A 23,980-nucleotide genomic window follows, 5' to 3' on the forward strand; every position below is an offset into this window, starting at 1 on the left:
AATTTATGAGGCCTCATTTTAAGATACAAACCAAGCATCGAGAGCACTTGGGTTTGTGTTTTTCTTTCTGTACTTGTATTCTTTTTATTTTTCTGTGGCTTTTCTACTTTGATCACCTTGTACTGTCAAGTAGCTACAAGATGAGAACAGGGGATTACTCTGTTAAGTGTGGTGACTGCAGTTTGCACTAACCCTTTTTCTTTGCTTTTATTATCGTGTTTCTCTTTGTATGCCTGTGCTGGTCTCTTTACCTGCTACTTTAAAAACCTTTCTTTTTTCTTCTGATACAAGGGTCTACTAACTTTAAGGTTCGATTCATGTCTATTGTTTCCATGAAATTTTTCTCAACTCTCGGGGAACAATGATCTCAGTTGTGTGAATTAACTTTTTTCAGTGATTTAGACTGGCCTTACCTGAGATGATCCCAATGTAGTGAATTTTTACTGAATTTAAATGAAACATTCTCATTTTCTAGTACGTAAGGTTCATAGGAATTCAGAGACTGAATATATACCTAAAACAAAGCAGTCACTGCATAATAAATAATTTATGACAGTAAAATATTTTATTTATATGGGGTAGCCAAGTACTTACCATTGTTTTTGCAGTATATATGGAATTTTAAAAATTTAATTGGATAAGAGTGTCACTTCATTGACCTCTTGCTTGAAGTAAAGTTGGTGCTTCTGGGAATCTGGGAAATCTATTTGAACAAGATGCTTCAGTTAATTTAAGTGAATCACTTTACTAATTTGATTGCAGTTATTAGATCTATTAATTGCATATGTATGTAAGCAGTCTATGATCTAAAATGTTACTGTGATATTATTAAATACATGATTCCTTTTTCTGAAGCAGGAGATATTAACAACCAGTGTTTGGCCAAATTCTGTACATACAAGTTTTCAGAGAAGTGAGAAGGTCAAAAACTAGTCTTGAATTTACAGAATCAGGTGGTTAAGGAAAACTGAATACAGTATACCTTTATTTTAATGTATATTATATATAGTCAGGAGGATTAAAAAGTAACAAGACACTACTCCTCATTTAAAACATTCACTCCTTTGTGGTAGTTGCATGCGTCATTAATTGAATTTAACAAAAGTAAGATTTTGTTAAATGCAGCGATGGTGTGCTATAATCAATTAAATTAAAAAATAGAGAGTTAGATTCAGAGGGATTCAGTAAGATATAATACTCTTATTGGCAAAATTCAGGATGGTGACCATAACCATCTGATGGTGACCTTAAAAATCAAGGGATGGACTATTGATCCAAATACAACTTAATATCCCACTAGCAGGAATTAGAGTCACAGTTGTTGATGGCAGTAAACCTTACCAGTAATGAGAATAATTAGGGGAAGATAGCTTAGGTCAAAATTTGCTTACCTGGGGAGTGGGGTTTCCACCAATCACAGTTCTCTCATCTAAATTTTAATGTGCAAAGGTAGAAGAAAAAAATAAAGTAATAATAGAGAAGGAAAGGATGGGCGTGTTGAGAACTGGGGCAGAGGACCAGGAACTGCTCTGTTAGTACCCTGAGTTGACTCTCTTTGAATAATGGCCACTTCGTGAAGAGGATCAGAATACAACTATATGTGGGATCCTCTGTATACCTCACTTAGCTCGTATTTTGGATCCTGTGTCTTAGCATCTGTATCTGTGTACTTTTCCATTATCAGATGAAATTTGTTTTCCCCTTTGGATTCATCCCTTTTCATATATTTAGGGAATTTGTTCTAATACATACCCTTTCTGTCAGCATCATCAAACTGTTCTTTTCCACAGGCTGCTTTTCCTGTGACTTTATACATGCTTATGACTTCCTTAAAGCAGCAGCAAACAACCTTGGAGAAAAGTTTTTGCAGTAAAACAAAGAGTTGATCTTTCAGTGACCTAAAGAGCTCATTCATAGTCTAAGAAAAAAAGTCATTAGGTAAGTGAATGAAGAATGCAAATACTCATTTTATAAGAATAATAATATAAACAGTTAACAGTGCAAAAATCCTTACTCAATAATAAAAAATAAAGCAGAAAAATGCAGTTTTTTTTGACCACTAAGAAAAGATTTAAGAAACGTGGTAACCATTGCTAGCTAGTCTCATCCCTGGTTTTACTATTTTCCTTACTCCTTTCCCTCCCCTTCAGTCCCTCATTTATAATCCTGTTGTTTGATTTGTAAGCCCACTTACATATTTGGAGGAATAAGTGAACATACATTTTAAAACTGTTAACTGTTTTGCACTTAGATGGTGGAACAAATGTATGCTTCCCCCCCCCCCCCCGCCTTTATATATTCTTGAAAATTTCTTGAATGAGCAAGTATAATTTTTGATTTAGAAAAATACCCAAACAAGTAAAATAATGCTTTTTGTCTACCCTGCTGCTCTTCCCTTTGGTTGCCATCTGTCCATCAGCTCACCACCCTCACTCCATTAGATCTTCTCTCTGCTCTTGTCCTTTTTGACTCTTGCAGTCTGGCTTCCTGTTCTTCTTGCCAACTCAGTGGCCTTTGTTTTCAGTCTTTATCTTTTATCGTGTCTTCAGCTCTAGTTTTTAATATGATTCCTTTGTAGTTTGGGAATTATCATTCATTCCTTTTTGAGAGCTGCCTTTGTGTCAGCTACTCTGCCAGGCATTGGGGATTCCATGGACAAAGATGCAAGATCTTTGTTTTCATGGACCTTACTTCTGACTAACATTTTAGTTTTCCTGCTTCTTTCCTCTAGATGCCCTTTAATGGTGAATATCCAGGCACTTATTTCTCAACCATCCATTTTTTTCTCTGTTCACTTGTTTGATAAAGTCACAAATAGATGGACTGATCAGACAACTCTAATCACATCTACTGATTCATTTGCTAGAGTACAGGTAGCTAGCAACCACTGTCTTTGTAAACTTGGCATTTTCACAGTAATCTGTGCCATAGTGTTTGCTACCTCAGTTTGCTTTCATTTCTAACTATTTTACCTCTTTGGGTAGTAGATGCCACCTGTTCTTCATTCTGTCAGGCTAGTAATATTGGTTTCATATTTTTCTCTCTTATCGTTATGCCCAATATTTTAAGATTGCCAAGTTCACAGGGTCACTTAACATTTCTCCCTATCTTCTACTCCCTAGATTTCCACTGCCAGGACCACAGTCCAGTGCTTTACCATCTCATTCCTGGATTGTTACAATGGCACCATAGTTGCCTCTGCCTCTGGCCTTTCCCCTCTCTGAACTATGCTATATATTGCTGCCAAAATAAGTCTTCAAAAATATCCTTTTCCGTGTAGTCTCCTTCTAATAACCTATAATAATTTCATGTTGCCCACCACATCATACCAAAAATTGCTGTCAGGTTCAAAGGCCTGTATAATCTGGCCCCATGCAGTCAGTCCAGGCTGATTTCTTTCTGCTCTTCGGCGTTGAACTTCTGTCCGGCTAGCACTTCAGTGTCTGCCTTATATTTTGTGGTCCTCCTTTTATTCCTGCTTTGTATCTTTTCTGGAATCTCTACTTGCCTGTATCCAAATCCTACTTAATCACATTTTAACCATTTTTAAAGTCATAAATCATCATACTAGCTCAAATCATCATACAATAAAACATTCTTTAGCTACTCTAGTCCATGTTGACCTTTTCTTGACCTCACACTGTATATTGATGTTTGTACAATTAAGCATGTAATCACTTTAATTTTTGTCCTGTGATGTTTAATCAACAGCAAGTTCTTTGAAGCTAGGGGCAACACCTTTTGCATCTATTTCTCATTCAGCAGTAGGTACTAGTGAATACTATTTTTGTCTACTACATTCTTAGAGGCACTTGATTTTTTTCTACATATTAATGTTTCTGTATTTTACACATTTGATGTGGTAATTTTCTGCTCAAATAAGTTATTAAACTCAAGCTGCATTTTACACAATTGAGGACTTACAGCAATAGATTTTTTTTTTAATTTGCATTGGTGAAACTGAAGTAATCTTTTATTTAGTGTTTCAGTACTACTAATCAAATATTTTTCAGTATATGTCTAAATTAAAAAATAATATACCTCCCAAGTAAGAGCCATTGTGTCCTTCATTTTAAAAATACTGAGCAGGGGCGACTAGGTGGCTCAGTTGGTTAAGCATCTGACTCTTGATTTTGGCTCAGGTCACGATCTCACGGTTTGTGGAATTACTCCGCTGACAGCACAGAGCCTGCTTGGGATCCTTTCCCCCTCTGCCCCTTTCCCACTCATTTTCCTGCTCTCTTTCTCTCTCTCAATAAATAAACTTTTAAAAAAATTTTAAAATACTGAGCAAATGACTACTACATAGTTTAGTAATCTTTTATGAGTATACAGTAGTATTTTAGTTAGGGTTTTGTGGGCTAATCAGCTACTTGTGTTCCAGCCTCGTTCCTAACAGGTGAAGTTGGAATTTTGAAGAACCCCTTAACATTAACCTGGAGATAACTTCTTGAAAGTTGGGTTCTAGTGGAGGATTTAACCCACTTACCTCTGGAGCCAAGACCCAAAGCTAGGGTAACTTGTTGAGTCATGGCCACAGCCTGAAGACGGCAAATGAACCCTATGAGTTAGGGCAAATAACTAAGGAAGATGGATTTATTGGGGAAGTAGCGAGGGAATAACTAAAATAGGAGAGCAATTCTGAGGGCCCAAAGTGTTTCACATTTATAAAACAGGTTATAGTCTATTGGACCTTTCTATTTATCTGACGTCAGAGACTTTTTGGTTTTTTTTTTAGTCTGATACTCTTTATTTCAGAGAGGTACAACAACTAGTTTATCTTTGAAAGACCCTTTCAGAGGCAACTGGCTCACTCAGTCATTAGGCTTCCCAACTTTGGCTTAGGTCATGATCTTGCAGTTCATGGGTTCGAGCCCCATGTTCGGCTCTGTGCTGACAACTCACAGCCTGGATCCTGCTTTGGATTCTGTGTCTCCCTCTCTCTCTGCCCCTCCCCTGCTCACTCTCTGTCTCTCTCTCTGTCTCTCTCTCTCAAAAATAAATAAACATTTAAAAAATAAGGTACACTTTTAGCTTTAAAATTGTATTTATATGAGGCTACTTGGTTTGTTAGAGCAACCGTTCTTTATATTAGCATCATACTAGTATCACCTTGGAACATGTTAGAAATGTAAATTTTGGGGTTGCTCCCTCAGATTTACAGGAATAGAAACTCTGGGGGTGTAACCAGCAACTTTTGTTTTATTAGCCCTTCAGATGATTCTAATACAGAAGTTTGAGAATCACTTGCTTAGAGGATATATCTTCTAATAAACAGTAGTAAGCCAGAGTCCTCTGTGGCAAAATTTTAATCTTTCAAACTTTGAGTACCCCAAGTAGAGTTAATAACTCCTTTAATTTTTCATAGTATTTGAGTGTAATTGTTATAATATTATTTACACTGTGTTGCCAAAAAAGTCCACTAAACTGATTCTTTAATCTCAGCAATTGTATATTAAATGAATTGATGGATGACTCCATGAATAAACATTAAAAATAGATAGTGCATGGTCATCATTGCACTCTGCCTGGTCAACAATGAAAAGACAGACAGACATACAAAATAGCAGAGATCACATGTATAACCCAGGGCCAGCAAGCTCTTACTTTGAAGGGCCAGATGGTAAATATTTTTGGCTTTGTAGGACATAGGGTTTCTGTTGCAACTACTTTACTCTGCATTGTTATCAGGAAAGTAGCTACAGACAATACATATGCAAGTATATAAATGAATGAATGGCTAGATTTGTTCCATTGCTGGCAGGATTTGGCCCTTGGGCAGCAGTTTGTGGACCTCTGTATCCCAAACTGCAATAGTGGTTCTCAGTCTTCACTCTCTTTTATTGACTAACGATGGATGATAGTCACCTGCTTATTATTGTCTTATAATTCTCTCTTAGGTAAACCCAGGATTATGTGTAAAGCATATTAAAATGCAAATAAGTAAGAGTTATATTCCAGAGATAGTCCTACCTTAGCTCTTATGATAATAAAGTATATTGACTTAACGTTTTTGGTATGACACATAAAGAGCTGGAAGTCCTCACTTCTGTCATCACAAGAAGAAAAAAAGCTGAACAAACAGAATCAGCAGCTCTTCTTAGATGCGTCAGAGAATTGAGGCAAATTCAGGGCAAACTGCTGCTTGCAAAACTGGAGACTGGCAGATAGAGAATCAAAGCTGATGGGTGGCAGCAGCCCAGGAGTAGAAGCCCCACAACTGAAGCCACTATAGGTAGGAACACTTTAAACTTAACTGATGGATTAAATGCTAGAGGCTCTGGGTGGCCTAGCTTGGGTGTTGAAAACAGAGGAGCCCCAGTGTTAGACTGGTATCCCCATACTTTCCAGGAGACCTACCAGGTTCTCCCTGTGAGGATCAGAGAAAAATCTTTTACTGCTTGCATAGTGAGGGAGGGCTTCAGTGGGTGGGGAGTTTATAGGAAGGGTCAGGGAAGGAGGAGGAGAAAAGTAGTCATTTTGAAATATACCCAGAGCTCTCTATTATTTTTAACAGGCCTGTTTCAAGGGAAAATATTTTACTAGAGCCTAACTAACAGGGGCTTTACCAAAGCTTTCTTGACCCGGGGAAAGGGAAGTATCCAACATAGGCTCACTAAAATACTGAGACCTAATTATAGGACAATAGAATGCCTCTCTCCAGCTTTACCACCATGTCAGTAGGGCTCCTGTATAATAACAGGATTGCATCTAAAACAAGAGTAAGCCTCACACCTTTTTTAAAGTCTTTAGGGATTCCCAAAGAGAACATGGGAGACAAAAGCAAGGACATTAGAAAAAATTTTAGCTTTAGACACCACACCTACAGCAAACAGTTAAACAGCCCAAATCCTAGTAGATAAATACAAAACTTTACTCTAAAGGCCTGTTGACTAGAGTTGCTTTTACCCAACAGTATATCTGGCTTTCAAGAAAAGATTACAAGGCATGCTCAAAGGCAAAAATAAACACAAACATAAAAACAAAAAAGAAACAAAAACAAACAAAAACAACCCACAATCTGAAGGGGTAAACCAGTTTCAGATATGACACAGATTTGGGGATTATTATCCTATGGATTTAAAATTATGATTAATATGCTAAGTGCTCTAATGGAAAAAGTAGACATCATGCAAGAATGGATAAGTAATGTGAGCACAAAGATGGAAACTCTAAGAAATAATCCAAAGGAAATGCCAGAAATCAAAAACACTGTAACAAATGAAGAATGCCTTCATTGGGCCTATACAGTAGACTGGCCATAACTGAGGAAAGAATCAGTGAACATGAAGATACATTGATAGAAACTCCCACAACTAAAATGCACCGAGAAAAGAAGTGAAAAAGATGGAACAGAGTATCCAAGAACTGTGGGATAATTACAAAAGGTGTATCATAAGCACAATTGGGATATCAGAAGGAGAAGAGAGAAAGAAACCAGAAGTGTTTGAAGTATAATGGGTGAGAATTTTCCAAAAATTAAAGACCCTAAACTACAGATCCAGGAAGCTCAGAGATACTAAGCAGAATAAACAACAAAAATCTATCCCTAGGTACATTGCATTCAGTCTGCAGAAAATTAAAGACAAAGATAAAATCTTGAAAGAAGCCAGAGAGAAATAACCACCTTACTTATAGAGGAACAAGGATAAGAATTTTGTCAGACTTCTCTTCAGAAATCAAGCAAGCAAGGAGAGAGTAAAGTATTTAGAGTTAAAAGAAGAAAACCACCAACTTTGTATCTGGTGAATTCTGTGTCTGTATCCTTCAGAAGTAAAGGAGAAATAAGATCTTTTTCAGACAAACCAAAATTGAGGGAATATGTAACTAGTAGACCTGCTTTGCAAGAGATGTGACAAGTTCTTCAAAGGAAGAGAAAATGATATAGGTCAAAGATTTAGATCTACATAAAGGAGTGAAAAGGAATAAATGAAGATGGAAGCTTTCATTTTTCTTACATTTAATCGATCTAACAGATAATAGTTTGTTCAAAATAATGTATTTGGTGATTATACCTTATGAATAAATGAATGACAACAATGTCATAAGGAACAGGAGAGAGGAATTGGGAATAGTTTTAGAAAGTACTTGTAGTAACTAAAGTGGTATAGTGTTTTCAAAGTGTACTTGGATTAGTCATAAAAGTATATTGCAAACCACTAAAAAGATTTTGAAAGGAAGTGTAATTGACATGCCAAAAGAGTAAAGAAAATAGAATCATATAAGGTGTTCACATAAAACCAGAGAAGTCAGAAATAGAGAAGACAAAAAAATAAAAAACAAAGAAAAAGAGCAATGAATAGTAAATCATTAAAATATGGTACATATTAATCCAACTGTATCAATAATCACTTCAGCTGTGCATGTTCAAAATACACCAGTTAAAAGAGACTGTTACAGTAGATTAAAAAACCAGAACAACTGCCTTTCTGTGCTGCCCAGAGAGGGGTCCAACCAGTGTTCTGGGTTCCCCTCATAACTTTAAAAAAAGCTTCCATGATGTCCAGAGCCCTTGATAGTCTGCAAATGAAGGAGGAAGATGCCCTGAAATTCCTTGTAGCAGGAACCCACTTAAGTGGCCACAACCTTGACTTCCAAATTGAACTTCCAAATTCCAACCTTGACTTACAAATTGAAATTCCTTGTAGCAGGTACCCACTTAAGTGGCACCAACCTTGACTTTCCAAAAGGAAAAATGATGACATCTATATCATAAATCTGAAGAGAACTTGGGAGAAGCTTCTGTAGGCACTCCTGCCATTGTTGCCTTTGAAAACCCCACTGATGTCAGTGCTCTGTCATCCAGGAATACTGGCCAGTTAGCTGTGCTGAAGTTTGCTGCCACCCCTGGAGCCACTTCTGTTGCTGGCCACTTCACTCCTGGAACCTTCACTAGCCAGATCCAGGTATCCTTCTGCAACCAAGACTTCTGGTGGTTACTGATTCCAGGGTTGACCACCAGCCTCTGAGTGAAACGTCTTATGTTAACCTGCCTACCATTGCTCTGTGTGACACAGACTCTCCTCTTTGCTACATGGATATTGTCATCCCTTGCAACAAGAAAGGAACCCACTCACTGTGTCTGGGGTGGTAGACGCTGGCCCCAGAATTTCTGTGCGTGCATGGCACCATTTCCCGTGAACACCCATGGGAGGTCATGACTGATTTCTTCTTCTACAGAGATCCTGAAAAGATTGAAAAGGAAGAGCAGGCCACTGCTGAAAATGTTATGACAAAGGAGGAATTTCAGGGTGAATGGACTGCTCCAGCTCCTGAGTTGACTGCTACTCAACCTGAAGTCGCAGACTGGTCTAAAGGTGTGCAGATGCCCTCTGTGCTCCGTTAGCAGTTCCCTACTGAAGACTGGAACACTTGCCCACCACGGAAGACAGGGCTGCAGCTTCCACAGCTCAGGCCACCTAATGTGTATGAACAACTACTGAGTGGTCTTAAGCTGCTCTTCCACAAAGAAATAAGGTTGATGGAAAATAAAAGGTTTCTAAAAGTTGGGGGAAAAAAATCAAGACAACCTTATGTTGTTTACAAGTATACCTTTCACTGACTTTGGTACTTTATTAGTTAGTAACCAATTACTTGTAACATGCTTCACCAATATGTTGTAACGCTAAATTTGAGAACCTAAAAGTTACATGTAAATGATAAGGTACTTAAATTATAAAGATCTAAAGGGAAAATGGCCATGTTTCTGTTTAACGTTTTTATTTTAATTCTAGCTCGTTAACATACAATATAATAGTTTCAGATGTAAAATACGTGGTTGAACAATTCCATACATCACCCAGTTCTCATCACAAGTGCGCTCCTTACTCCCCATCACCTGTTTAACCCATCCCCTCACCCACCTCCCCCCTGGTAACCATCAGTTTGTTCTCAAGAGTCCATTTCTTGGTTTGTCTCTCTCTTTCTCTTTTTTAACCTTTGCTCATTTGTTTCTTAAATTCCATATATGAATGAAATCATAGGACATTTGTCTTTCTCTGACTTATTTCACTAATAAGTGTTATACTCTCTAGCTCTATCCATGTCATTGCACATGGCAAGATTTCATTCTTTTTTATGGCTGAATAATATTCCATCGTATATATACACCACATCTTCTTTACCTATTCATTAGTCGATGGACTCTTGGGCTGCTTCCATATCATGGCTACTGTAGATAATGCTGCTGTAAACATAGGGATGCATGCATCTCTTTGATTTAGTGTTTTTATATTCTTTGGATAAATAGTGTGATTGGTGGAGTGTAGGGTAGTTTTATTTTTAGCTTTTTGAGGAACCTCCATAACTGTTTTCCACAGTGGCTGCACCAGTTTGCATTCCCACCAACAATGCCTAAGGGTTCCATTTTCTCCACATCTTCTAAAATGGCCATTTTGTGTCCAGTTTTGTGTATAAAGTATTTAATTTCCTGTTTAGAATTAATTTTATGAGTAATTTAGTGAACATTTTTTATGTACATTCTAATTTTTTAAATGTTTGTTTATTTTTTGAGAGACACAGTGTGAGCAGAGAGAGAGTAGAGAGAGAGAGGGAGATGCAGAATCCAAAGCAGGCTCATGAACTGTGAGATCATGACCTGAGATGAAGTCGGATGCTTAACTGACTGAGCCACCCACGTGCCCCTAAACTGTTGTAATGAGATAATTTACATACCACTAAATTTACCTGCATTAGCATACAATTCAGTGGTTTTTAGTGTACTTTCAAAGTTGTGCAGTAATTGCAATGATTTAATTTTAGGATGTTTTGATGTTTTTTAAAGCATTTGAAAAGTGAACTATATTGACTGAATTGATTAGAAATGGAAAGGTATTTATCTAATCATTTCTGAAGGTTTGAAGGCAGTAGGAGCATTCAAGATAGTATTTTTGTTTTACATGTTGATGGACTTAACAGTAGAACATTGATTTGTAGAAACTCAAAAATGAAGTTGTAATTGCTCTGTGCTTTTTCTTTATGGTCTTTCCTTGTCTTTATCCTTTGTGGACCAATCTTTATATTACTTTAGACATGCTAAAGAGCTTTCTTCTGTATAGAGGCTTACTGCTAAAAAAAAAAAAAAAAAAAAAAAAAAAAAAGGTCTCAGTATTACCTTAAGCTTCATCATAGCTGGTCAAATACTTGAGTCTTCCTATGGCACACATTATTTTCTGACATTTCAACTTTTTATATTTGTAATTATAGAGCATAACATGTGAGCTGTTACTTTTTTCTGTAATGTATTTCGAACCAGTGAGATACTACTTTACTAAATTAATTTTCTTTAAGATGGTTAGAAAATTTCTCTGTCCAGCATAAAAACTTTCATTTAAAGAAAAACATATTTAAAAGTTTTAAAGCAAGAAATAATGAGAATCACAAAGAGGAAGCTCACTTTAGTGATGTGTCATAATGCATTCTGAAATTAGTTGCCTGGGTTTGCTGCTCAGGTCCCCATAACTTTTAGAAGTTGTTTCCTTTATCAGTAAAGTGGAAATAGTAATAGTGCTTACCTTGTACAGAGTGGTGAAGATTAAATGAGATAAGTCATATAAAACACTTTGGTATAGAATCTGGCACATGGTAAGAACTTGATATATGTTGGCTGTTACTCTTTAACCACAGTAAATTCAAAGAACTTTTTCACTTTATTTTTTTTTTTTATTTTTTTATTTTTTTTTATTTTTGGGACAGAGAGAGACAGAGCATGAACGGGGGAGGGGCAGAGAGAGAGGGAGACACAGAATCGGAAACAGGCTCCAGGCTCCGAGCCATCAGCCCAGAGCCTGACGCGGGGCTCGAACTCACGGACCGCGAGATCGTGACCTGGCTGAAGTCGGACGCTTAACCGACTGCGCCACCCAGGCGCCCCGAACTTTTTCACTTTAAAACACCATATGTTACTATGATTACTTTTTATTCTTAACTGTATTACCTGTATTGTGACAGAGGAAAACCGTGATGATATTTGAGGGAAGAGTTATCCAGGCAGAGGGAACAGCAAATGTGAAGGTGAGAAAGCTGTGGCAAGGAGGCCAAGTGGCCAGAGTGGTGAGAGTATGCTAGAGTATAGCAATGAGGTCGTAAGTAAAAGAGGGGTAGATTTGTGTAGGGCCTTGCAGGTCTAGTAAGCACTAAAACTTAGGTGCTTCTAAAACTTCTGGGTGAGGTGGGAGCCATTGGAAGTCTCTGAGCAGAGGTGTGACATGACCTTACTGGTGTTTTAGGCTCCCTGGGCTGCTGTGTGGAGAAGAAACTATAGAGGGGCAAAGGCTGGGTTACCGACATTTTACACTAGGGGTGTGTGTGCACGTATGTGTAGGTGTGTAAAAGATGAAGTATTATTTAAAAATTACTAAAAATATTTAAAATTATTTAAAAATATTAGTAAGTGGTGGTCTCAGGGTGTTGGAGTTAGCTGTGAATGATTTCATTTTCTTTATACTTCTGTTTTCCAAACGATTTTAAAGAGTACTTTTGTAATTATAAATGTAACTGTTACCATTTTCTTTAAGTAGAGCTGTAATAATAACAAAAAATTATGCTATATATTAGGTTTTTTGCTTATAGGGACATGCTTCCATATTAAGTACAGTATCATAGGTGCTGTTACTAAAATTTTTTAAATGTGCCATCAGAGAGACTAAATGTTCATAATGTATCTATTGAATATAATGAGGCATCAGGAATTTAGAATAAATGACCTAACTAAATTAGTAAAAGGTGAGAATTAGACTATAGAACATTTTACATATAACTCAGTTATTTTAAATAACTAAAATGAAACTATGTATTAACAGTAGAGATACTGTTTTAAAGAACTTACAAATGATTATCATTGTAACAGTCCAGTAGCCTTATTACTATTACTGATGGTTTCCTTTTGCAGTGCAGTTTGGTATGTTACTATTTTTGAAGTCTCAAACTCTTGTTTAAATGATTGCATTTAGGTACTATTTTTAATAGACTAGAATGCCATTTTGGGATCTCTAATTAGTTTTGTTTTCCTGCATTCCCTCACTTGCTGTCCTTTTGCCTAATCCATACTCTCGGAACCCTAACCACCAGTCTTCCCCACCTTAAGTAAATTTCTACATATCCGTCAGAGCTCCACTCAAGTACAAAAGGAAGGAGTCTTTCCTGAATCTTTGACATAGTGAGGTCCTTAAATCACTCCCCTACTGGGTTCTAATTCTTGTTACCACACATTCCAATTCTAATAAAATAATTGTATAATTTTATAGTCTCCTCTGTTGGAATATCAACACCACAAAGACAGGAATTATAGCTCTCTCATTTAGAGATTATTTCTCTAGTACAGGATGAGTGAATGCATGAGCAAACTCCATAACTACCGAACTTCTTTTAGATGTCATTTGGAAGTCTGGTGCAGATTTTCGTGCTATTCTTCCTCCCATGTCACACTGTCCACCCCCTCGTGTGTTTAAGTTATAAGTTACTAAGTATAGTAAAAGTTATAAATAAAAATAGCAAACTTCAGTGTTTTTACCAGTAAACATCTTTATACACCATTTCCAGCAGTATAAAAGGATAGCTTATTGTAAATTTTTGTTTATAGATGACCTTTTTGAATGTATAATTTATTAACGTAGACAGCATTACCAAAGAGAAATTATATCAGAATTTAAATTAGTATGTATAATCTCAAGTTGTTGGGGTTTTTGTTTTGTTTTGTTTTGTTTTTAGCTTTAAGCATAAAGCATTTTTCTGAAATTCACCTTTTCTCCTTGTATGATGGGTTTTACTGGTATATGTTGTGTGCTTCTTTATTGAAAAGAAGTGTTCAGTATGCTTACTAGAGATTCGTTAAAATTCTTTACAGTTTTTCACTGGTGATATAGGGGAGGAGAAAAACAGCTTTGTGGTATTGCTGCCACACTTTTTTAACCTCTGGAAATTATGACCTATCACATTAGTATAGCCTGACTTCTTGTTGAAAACAAAGTATGAAGAAGTCTGGCATATTGACAACCTATTCACTTAGCTGTGATCCTTAAGGCTTAATTTTGGGTGATGTGATTTCTTTCTTGAAGGCAATATATTTCCAGAGAATTCAAGATTAACTACTTGTATTTTTTTTATGTCTATCTCAGTTCTTTAAAAAAATCTTTCTGATCACTTTTGTTTTCTTGGAGAGTATTTTATTTCTTGCTCCTAGGGGATTTTTAAAGTTTTTAAACAACAAAACACAGATCTCTAAAATGTTTCTCCTACATTAAACAGATAAGAAGAACTTCCAGACAGAAAGAAAGTTCTCTTTTGTTCTTTGGCTGGTGGTTACCACTTCTACTCCAATCCCTGTGTTAGGTGTCACTTTTCTTTGGGGCTGCAGCTTTGTTTTTACGTTCTTCCTCTCTGGAGGGACATACAGTATATGCAAAACTATATGTTACATTACATATATCATATATATATATATATATATATATATATATATATATCATCATGATAAGGAAAACTTTGGGTATACGCTTGAATACTAGTGGGTACATTACATCAGAGTCACACTTTTGTTGTGTTAAGCGGCACATCTTAACAAAGTACTTATTAATAGTTTTCTCTCTGAATTACTTTCTTGCTCCATCTTTGCCTCTAGCCCATTTAAGTCCAGGTTTTCTTTCTCAGTTCCTTTATCACCTTTTGTCTTTTTTCTCCAGTTCTGCCTCTGAAGCTGGCATATAACATCTGTTAGTGACCCTAAAGCTATTCCTTGCTTTCTGTACTTCCCTAGGTGACTTCTCTCTGGATAACTATGTTGGATGGCTACACTTGTCCTAATCTTTATAGTTAATCATCACTTTCTCACCTCTCCTTCTAGTCATTACTCTAGACCACTCTCTGCATTGGTCTATTACATGTACGTCTTTAAACTTGTATTAAATGTGGATCATCCAGTCTAACGCAAGACACCACTAACTTCCAGTAAATTGGGAAGAGAAGTATTTCCTTACAGCACTCATGTTAATAGAATACAAGATGTTTATAGCAGATAATTCAGAATCTCCTAGTTTGTCTCTCTGAATTTTTTCTCCATCTTTTTTGTTGTTGTTGTTTGCTCTTGTTCTTATCCTTTCCACCTTTTACCTTTTTTTCACTGCCTTCCTGTCCTCAATATAAAAGAAAAAAATTTACCTAGGTAATTTGTTAAAATTTTATGTCTGCTTTTCTTACATTTAGAATCTGAGAAGTTGACAGGTTTATATTTTTTTTTTTTTAATTTTTTTTTTTCAACGTTTTTTATTTTATTTTTGGGACAGAGAGACAGAGCATGAACGGGGGAGGGGCAGAGAGAGAGGGAGACACAGAATCGGAAACAGGCTCCAGGCTCCGAGCCATCAGCCCAGAGCCTGATGCGGGGCTCGAACTCACGGACCGCGAGATCGTGACCTGGCTGAAGTCGGACGCTTAACCGACTGCGCCACCCAGGCGCCCCTAAGGTTTATATTTCTTTATCAGGTTGTTTGAAAGCCTAACGAGGTTGTTTAAGAAAAGATATAATGAGCCTTTGCTATGAAAAAGATTATGTAAAATCATTTAATAATGTACTGTAGGGAAGGTGTGAGTCAACAGGCAAGTTTAACAGAAGGAAAGGTTGTGCTAGGCTGATTGCTTGGCTGCTTTGGTCTCCAGATATAATTCCAACCAGTTGAAGATGGAGAGGAATGATGCTAAAAGGACACTTTAGGATTCCTAACTCCTGAAGTGAGTTGTAAAATGTTGTGAATTCACTAAAGTTTCACCCTGTTTGGAAAGAAGTACGGCTTTTGTCTTACTTTATTTGAATAATACAGCGTTGTTTAAATTCACTTTTTAAAAGTAACTTGGAATGTGTATTCCAGCATTGGCAGCCCAGTGTGAAGAACTTAGATGTTGCTCAGAAAACTGCTTTCCTGGATGAAGACAGTGAGCTGTTAGGGACTATACTCACAACCAGCTAGAAAAGTCAGTTTTAGAGGATGCCAGTGCTACAGTGTATTTGCTGCTTGATTATGTAGCTCATGTTACACGTGTTTAATCTTTGTGATGACTTAAAGAGATGAATGGGCTTTGGAGTGATTGTGGCAGATTGAAAAACAAAACAAAACTTTATATTTTGGACTAGTGTATTTTGGCTGTTTTGTATGGTTGCTCATCCCTTGAATTCCAAATATAATACTGTTACATTCAGTAATCTTAAATAATAAAATCTTGTTTGCTACTGTCATTCATGTTCTTTTTTAAAACTTAAAATCATAATCTATTTTAATTTTAATGCAAACATATGATACAAGGGTCATCACAAAACCAGCAGGAGGATTATTGAAGAGATGGTATTAGTGCATTTGCTTAGCTGTTTGAATGAGGGGGTAATAAATTTAGAGCCTCAACAGCAAGTCATGAGAACAATTACAGATGAATAAATGGTTCAGTGAAAAAAAGGTGAGATGATTAAAAAAAAAAACTAGAACAAGATAGAAATGAACTTTTGTCAGAGGGGAAGATTTTTTTCTCTTGGAAGTAGTAGAAAACATCTCAATACAAACGAGATTTTACTACTTAAAATGAAAAACAAAAACACCTTTAGGTATTAACTTTCTTACCTATACCTTTAAGTCCACATTAAAAGACCAATCAGAACAGAATAAAATTTTTATGGTTACACTGCCATTAAAAATTTTTAAAGACAGAGTGCCGGAAGATGGCGGCGTAGGAGGACGCGGGGCTCACAGCGCGTCCTGCCGATCACTTAGATTCCACCTACACCTGCCTAAAGAACCCAGAAAACCGCCAGAGGATTAGCAGGAGGGAGTCTCCGGAGTCAAGCGCAGACGAGAGGCCCACGGAAGAGGGTAGGAAGGGCGGCAAGGCGGTGCGCACTCCACGGACTGGCGGGAGGGAGCCGGGGCGGAGGGGCGGCTTGCCGGCCAAGCAGAGCCCCCGAGTCTGGCTGGCAAAAGCGGAGGGGCCGGACAGACTGTGTTCCGACAGCAAGCGCGACTTAGCGTCTGGGAGGTCATAAGTTAACAGCTCTGCTCGGAAAGCGGGAAGGCTGGAGGACAAAGGGAGGGAGAGCTGCTGAGCCCCCTGACGGCAGAGCTCAGCTTGGCGGGGAACAAAGGCGCCAGCGCCATCTCCCCCGCCCATCCCCCAGCCAAAATCCCAAAGGGAACCAGTTCCTGCCAGAGAACTTGCTCGCTCCGCGCAAACACCCAACTCTGTGCTTCTGCGGAGCCAAACCTCCGGCAGCGGATCTGACTCCCTCCCGCTGCAACAGGGCTCCTCCTGAAGTGGATCACCTAAGGAGAAGCGAGCTAAGCCTGCCCCTCCAGCCCCCGTGCACCTTGCCTACCCACCCCAGCTAATACGCCAGATCCCCAGCAACACAAGCCTGGCAGTGTGCAAGTAGCCCAGACGGGACACGTCACCCCACAGTGAATCCCGCCCCTAGGAGAGGGGAAGAGAAGGCACACACCAGTCTGACTGTGGCCCCAGCAGTGGGCTGGGGGCAGACATCGGGTCGGACTGCGGCCCCGCCCACTAACTCCAGTTATACACCACAGCACAGGGGAAGTGCCCTGCAGGTCCTCACCACGCCAGGGACTCTCCAAAATGACCAAACGGAAGAATTCCCCTCAGAAGAATCTCCAGGAAATAACAACAGCTAATGAACTGATCAAAAAGGATTTAAATAATATAACAGAAAGTGAATTTAGAATAATAGTCATAAAATTAATCGCTGGGCTTGAAAACAGTATACAGGACAGCAGAGAATCTCTTGCCACAAAGATCGAGGGACTAAGGAACAGTCACGAGGAGTTGAAAAACGCTTTAAACGAATTGCAAAACAAAATGGAATCCACGATGGCTCGGCTTGAAGAGGCAGAGGAGAGAATAGGTGAACTAGAAGATAAAGTTATGGAGAAAGAGGAAGCTGAAAGAAAGAGAGATAAAAAAATCCAGGAGTATGAGGGGAAAATTAGAGAACTAAGTGATACACTAAAAAAAAATAATATACGCATAATTGGTATCCCAGAGGAGGAAGAGAGAGGGAAGGGTGCTGAAGGGGTACTTGAACAAATTATAGCTGAGAACTTCCCTGAACTGGGGAAGGAAAAAGGCATTGAAATCCAAGAGGCACAGAGAACTCCCTTCAGACGTAACTTGAATCGATCTTCTGCACGACATATCATAGTGAAACTGGCAAAATACAAGGATAAAGAGAAAATTCTGAAAGCAGCAAGGGATAAACGTGCCCTCACATATAAAGGGAGACCTATAAGACTCGTGACTGATCTCTCCTTTGAAACTTGGCAGGCCAGAAAGGCTTGGCACGATATCTACAGTGTGCTAAATAGAAAAAATATGCAGCCGAGAATCCTTTATCCAGCAAGTCTGTCATTTAGAATAGAAGGAGAGATAAAGGTCTTCCCAAACAAACAAAAACTGAAGGAATTTGTCACCACGAAACCAGCCCTACAAGAGATCCTAAGGGGGATCCTGTGAGACAAAGTACCAGAGACATCACTACAAGCATAAAACATACAGACATCACAATGACTCTAAACCCATATCTTTCTATAATAACACTGAATGTAAATGGATTAAATGCGCCAACTAAAAGACATAGGGTATCAGAATGGATAAAAAAACAAGACCCATCTATTTGCTGTCTACAAGAGACTCATTTTAGATCTGAGGACACCTTTAGATTGAGAGTGAGGGGATGGAGAACTATTTATCATGCTCCTGGAAGCCAAAAGAAAGCTGGAGTAGCCATACTTATATCAGACAAACTAGACTTTAAATTAAAGGCTGTAACAAGAGATGAAGAAGGGCATTATATAATAATCACAGGGTCTATCCACCAGGAAGAGCTAACTATTATAAATGTCTATGCGCCAAATACCCGAGCCCCCAGATATATAAAACAATTACTCATAAACATAAGCAACCTTATTGATAAGAATGTGGTCATTGCAGGGGACTTTAACACCCCACTTACAGAAATGGATAGATCATCTAGACACACAGTCAATAAAGAAACAAGGGCCCTGAATGATACATTGGATCAGATGGACTTGACAGATCTATTTAGAACTCTGCATCCCAAAGCAACAGAATATACTTTCTTCTCGAGTGCACATGGAACATTCTCCAAGATAGATCATATACTGGGTCACAAAACAGCCCTTCATAAGTTTACAAGAATTGAAATTATACCATGCATACTTTCAGACCACAATGCTATGAAGCTTGAAATCAACCACAGGAAAAAGTCTGGAAAACCTCCAAAAGCATGGAGGTTAAAGAACACCCTACTAACGAATGAGTGGGTCAACCAGGCAATTAGAGAAGAAATTAAAACATATATGGAAACAAACGAAAATGAAAATACAACAATCCAAACGCTCTGGGATGCAGCGAAGGCAGTCCTGAGAGGAAAATACATTGCAATCCAGGCCTATCTCAAGAAACAAGAAAAATCCCAAATACAAAATCTAACAGCACACCTAAAGGAAATAGAAGCAGAACAGCAAAGGCAGCCTAAACCCAGCAGAAGAAGAGAAATAATAAAGATCAGAGCAGAAATAAACAATATAGAATCTAAAAAAACTGTAGAGCAGATCAACGAAACCAAGAGTTGTTTTTTTGAAAAAATAAACGAAATTGACAAACCTCTAGCCAGGCTTCTCAAAAAGAAAAGGGAGATGACCCAAATAGATAAAATCATGAATGAAAATGGAATGATTACAACCAATCCCTCAGAGATACAAACAATTATCAGGGAATACTATGAAAAATTATATGCCAGCAAACTGGACAACCTGGAAGAAATGGACAAATTTCTAAACACCCACACTCTTCCAAAACTCAATCAGGAGGAAATAGAAAGCTTGAACAGACCCATAACCAGCGAAGAAATTGAATCGGTTATCAAAAATCTCCCAACAAATAAGAGTCCAGGACCAGATGGCTTCCCAGGGGAGTTCTACCAGACATTTAAAGCAGAGATAATACCTATCCTTCTCAAGCTATTCCAAGAAATAGAAAGGGAAGGAAAACTTCCAGACTCATTCTATGAAGCCAGTATTACTTTGATTCCTAAACCAGACAGAGACCCAGTAAAAAAAGAGAACTACAGGCCAATATCCCTGATGAATATGGATGCAAAAATTCTTAATAAGATACTAGCAAATCGAATTCAACAGCATATAAAAAGAATTATTCACCATGATCAAGTGGGATTCATTCCTGGGATGCAGGGCTGGTTCAACATTCGCAAATCGATCAACGTGATACATCACATTAACAAAAAAAAAGAGAAGAACCATATGATCCTGTCAATCGATGCAGAAAAGGCCTTTGACAAAATCCAGCACCCTTTCTTAATAAAAACCCTTGAGAAAGTCGGGATAGAAGGAACATACTTAAAGATCATAAAGGCCATTTATGAAAAGCCCACAGCTAACATCATCCTCAACGGGGAAAAACTGAGAGCTTTTTCCCTGAGATCAGGAACACGACAGGGATGCCCACTGTCACCGCTGTTGTTTAATATAGTGCTGGAAGTTCTAGCATCAGCAATCAGACAACAAAAGGAAATCAAAGGCATCCAAATTGGCAAAGATGAAGTCAAGCTCTCGCTTTTTGCAGATGACATGATATTATACATGGAAAATCCGATAGACTCCACCAAAAGTCTGCTAGAACTGATACATGAATTCAGCAAAGTTGCAGGATACAAAATCAATGTGCAGAAATCAGTTGCATTCTTATACACTAACAATGAAGCAACAGAAAGACAAATGAAGAAACTGATCCCATTCACAATTGCACCAAGAAGCATAAAATACCTAGGAATAAATCTAACCAAAGATGTAAAAGATCTGTATGCTGAAAACTATAGAAAGCTTATGCAGGTAATTGAAGAAGATATAAAGAGATGGAAAGACATTCCCTGCTCATGGATTGGAAGAATAAATATTGTCAAAATGTCAATACTACCCAAAGCTATCTACACATTCAATGCAATCCCTATCAAAATTGCACCAGCATTCTTCTCGAAACTAGAACAAGCAATCCTAAAATTCATATGGAACCACAAAAGGCCCCGAATAGCCAAAGTAATTTTGAAGAAGAAGACCAAAGCAGGAGGCATCACAATCCCAGACTTTAGCCTCTACTACAAAGCTGTCATCATCAAGACAGCATGGTATTGGCATAAAAACAGACACATAGACCAATGGAATAGAATAGAAACCCCAGAACTAGACCCACAAACGTATGGCCAACTCATCTTTGACAAAGCAGGAAAGAACATCCAATGGAAAAAAGACAGTCTCTTTAACAAATGGTGCTGGGAGAACTGGACAGCAACACGCAGAAGGTTGAAACTAGACCACTTTCTCACACCATTCACAAAAATAAACTCAAAATGGATAAAGGACCTGAATGTGAGACAGGAAACCATCAAAACCTTAGAGGAGAAAGCAGGAAAAGACCTCTCTGACCTCAGCCGTAGCAATCTCTTACTCGGCACATCCCCAAAGGCAAGGGAATTAAAAGCAAAAGTGAATTACTGGGACCTTATGAAGATAAAAAGCTTCTGCACAGCAAAGGAAACAACCAACAAAACTAAAAGGCAACCAACGGAATGGGAAAAGATATTTGCAAATGACACATCGGACAAAGGGCTAGTATCCAAAATCTATAAAGAGCTCATCAAACTCCACACCCGAAAAACAAATAACCCAGTGAAGAAATGGGCAGAAAACATGAATAGACACTTCTCTAAAGAAGACATCCGGATGGCCAACAGGCACATGAAAAGATGTTCAACGTCGCTCCTTACCAGGGAAATACAAATCAAAACCACACTCAGATACCACCTCACGCCAGTCAGAGTGGCCAAAATGAAGAAATCAGGAGACTATAGATGCTGGAGAGGATGTGGAGAAACAGGAACCCTCTTGCACTGTTGGTGGGAATGCAAATTGGTGCAGCCGCTCTGGAAAGCAGTGTGGAGGTTCCTCAGAAAATTAAAAATAGACCTACCCTATGACCCAGCAATAGCACTGCTAGGAATTTATCCAAGGGATACAGGAGTACTGATGCATAGGGGCACCTGTACCCCAATGTTTATAGCGGCACTCTCAACAATAGCCAAATTATGGAAAGAGCCTAAATGTCCATCAACTGATGAATGGATAAAGAAATTGTGGTTTATATACACAATGGAATACTACGTGGCAATGAGAAAAAATGAAATATGGCCTTTTGTAGCAACGTGGATGGAACTGGAGAGTGTGATGCTAAGTGAAATAAGCCATACAGAGAAAGACAGATACCATATGGTTTCACTCTTATGTGGATCCTGAGAAACATAACAGAAACCCATGGGGGAGGGGAAGGAAAAAAAAAAAAAAAAAGAGGTTAGAGTGGGAGAGAGCCAAAGCATTAGAGACTGTTAAAAACTGAGAACAAACTGAGGGTTGATGGGGGGTGGGAGGGAGGGCAGGGTGGGAGGGAGGGCAGGGTGGGTGATGGGTATTGAGGAGGGCACTTTTTGGGATGAGCACTGGGTGTTGTATGGAAACCAATTTGACAGTAAATTTCATATATTAAAAAATAAAAAAAAATAAAAAAAAAAATAAAAATGCATATTCAGTTAAAAAAAAATTTTTTTAAAGAGAGTATGTCATTACATAAATACTTTTGATAGAACATGAGCGGGAGACAAAAATTACGGTATAGTCACACAGTTTCATACAGGCAAACATACACACTGCATGCACCTGCACACACAACTCTAATTTTAGAAAAAGAAAATAGAATAAAAACACACCAAAATCGTGTCTTTCAGTAATGTTGGGATTGATGATATGGATAATTTTCAAAATAATTTTACATTTTTTTCTGAAATAAACAATTTACTTTTAAAAACATTTCTTGTAAAATCGCATACAGATTAAGTCTAAACACTTCCTAATTCGTTTCCAGCTTGACTTTCCAGCTTATCTTCTCTGCCCTCCTTTCTCTGACATCCATGGACTAGCACAGTGCTTTTTATAAAATTTTACAAAAATTATGATGTGAATGCCTCAAACTTGTTCCATTTCACTACATGACCCGCCACATCTTACCTGTATTAGGTCCAGCTGTATCACACGTTTAGGGTTTTTGCCCATCCCTGAAGGGTATCCTTGCCTTGCACCCCTTGCCTGATAGGTGTTTTAGAGGATATAATGTTCTCTTAAAGGTCTGGGGTATAGTCGTCTATCTTTTCCCTTTGGCTTTGGCTTACCTTTTAGCAGTAATGCTTACCTCTTCCCTTTGCATATTTGAAGACAAGTTTCAAGACCGTGATTAGGTCACCCCAGTTTATTATATTCCTTCCAGTGTCTTGTCAACCCATTTTACCTTGTACTTTCAGTACAGCACTTATCATAGTTTGCACGTACTGTTTTTTCTACTGTGTATGTCTTTCCCAGTTGATGTTGAGCCCCTGATGGGTAGCAGCCACGTCTTACTCATCTTTGTATCTCCCACAGTGCTATGTTAGCAAATATTTATAGTCTTGTGTTGGTTTTAAATAATGATTTGTCACAGTTAGAATCACGAGTCAGAAAGATGTTTTAGTCCATTTCTATCCATATACATTTCTTCTCGTTTGATATATAATCTTAATGCACCATCTTTTTAAAAAAGAACATTTATTTTCTATATCATAAAAGCAAAGGGTATTAAAAATAGAAAACTTAAAAAACAAAATAACTTCTTTCCACCATCTGTATGAAACATATGTTTCTTTCTTTTTCTCCTATAAGTAATTTTTTTGTTTGTTTTGGCCTCACTTAAATCATATTGTATGGTGTCTCTCTCAGTATTCATTCATTATAATCATTCGTTTATTCACCTAATATTAAGTGCTTAATATTAGGCAAGTAGTCTGGCAGTAAACAAATTAATCAAAAAGGTC

At 37.9% G+C, this 23,980-nt stretch overlaps 1 protein-coding gene and 1 pseudogene across 2 annotated transcripts in view; both read left to right on the forward strand.

The window, feature by feature from the left end:
* RFX7 (regulatory factor X7) overlaps positions 1–23,980 on the forward strand; it is a 140,937-nt gene that overhangs the window by 7,979 nt on the left and 108,978 nt on the right. The gene's annotated exons all lie outside the window — the stretch shown is intronic.
* Positions 1,951–11,645, forward strand: LOC132669069 (small ribosomal subunit protein uS2-like; annotated as a pseudogene).

Source organism: Panthera onca, chromosome B3 (genome assembly GCF_046562875.1).
Source record: "Panthera onca isolate mPanOnc1 chromosome B3, mPanOnc1 haplotype 2, whole genome shotgun sequence".
Taxonomy (NCBI): Eukaryota; Metazoa; Chordata; class Mammalia; order Carnivora; family Felidae; genus Panthera; species Panthera onca.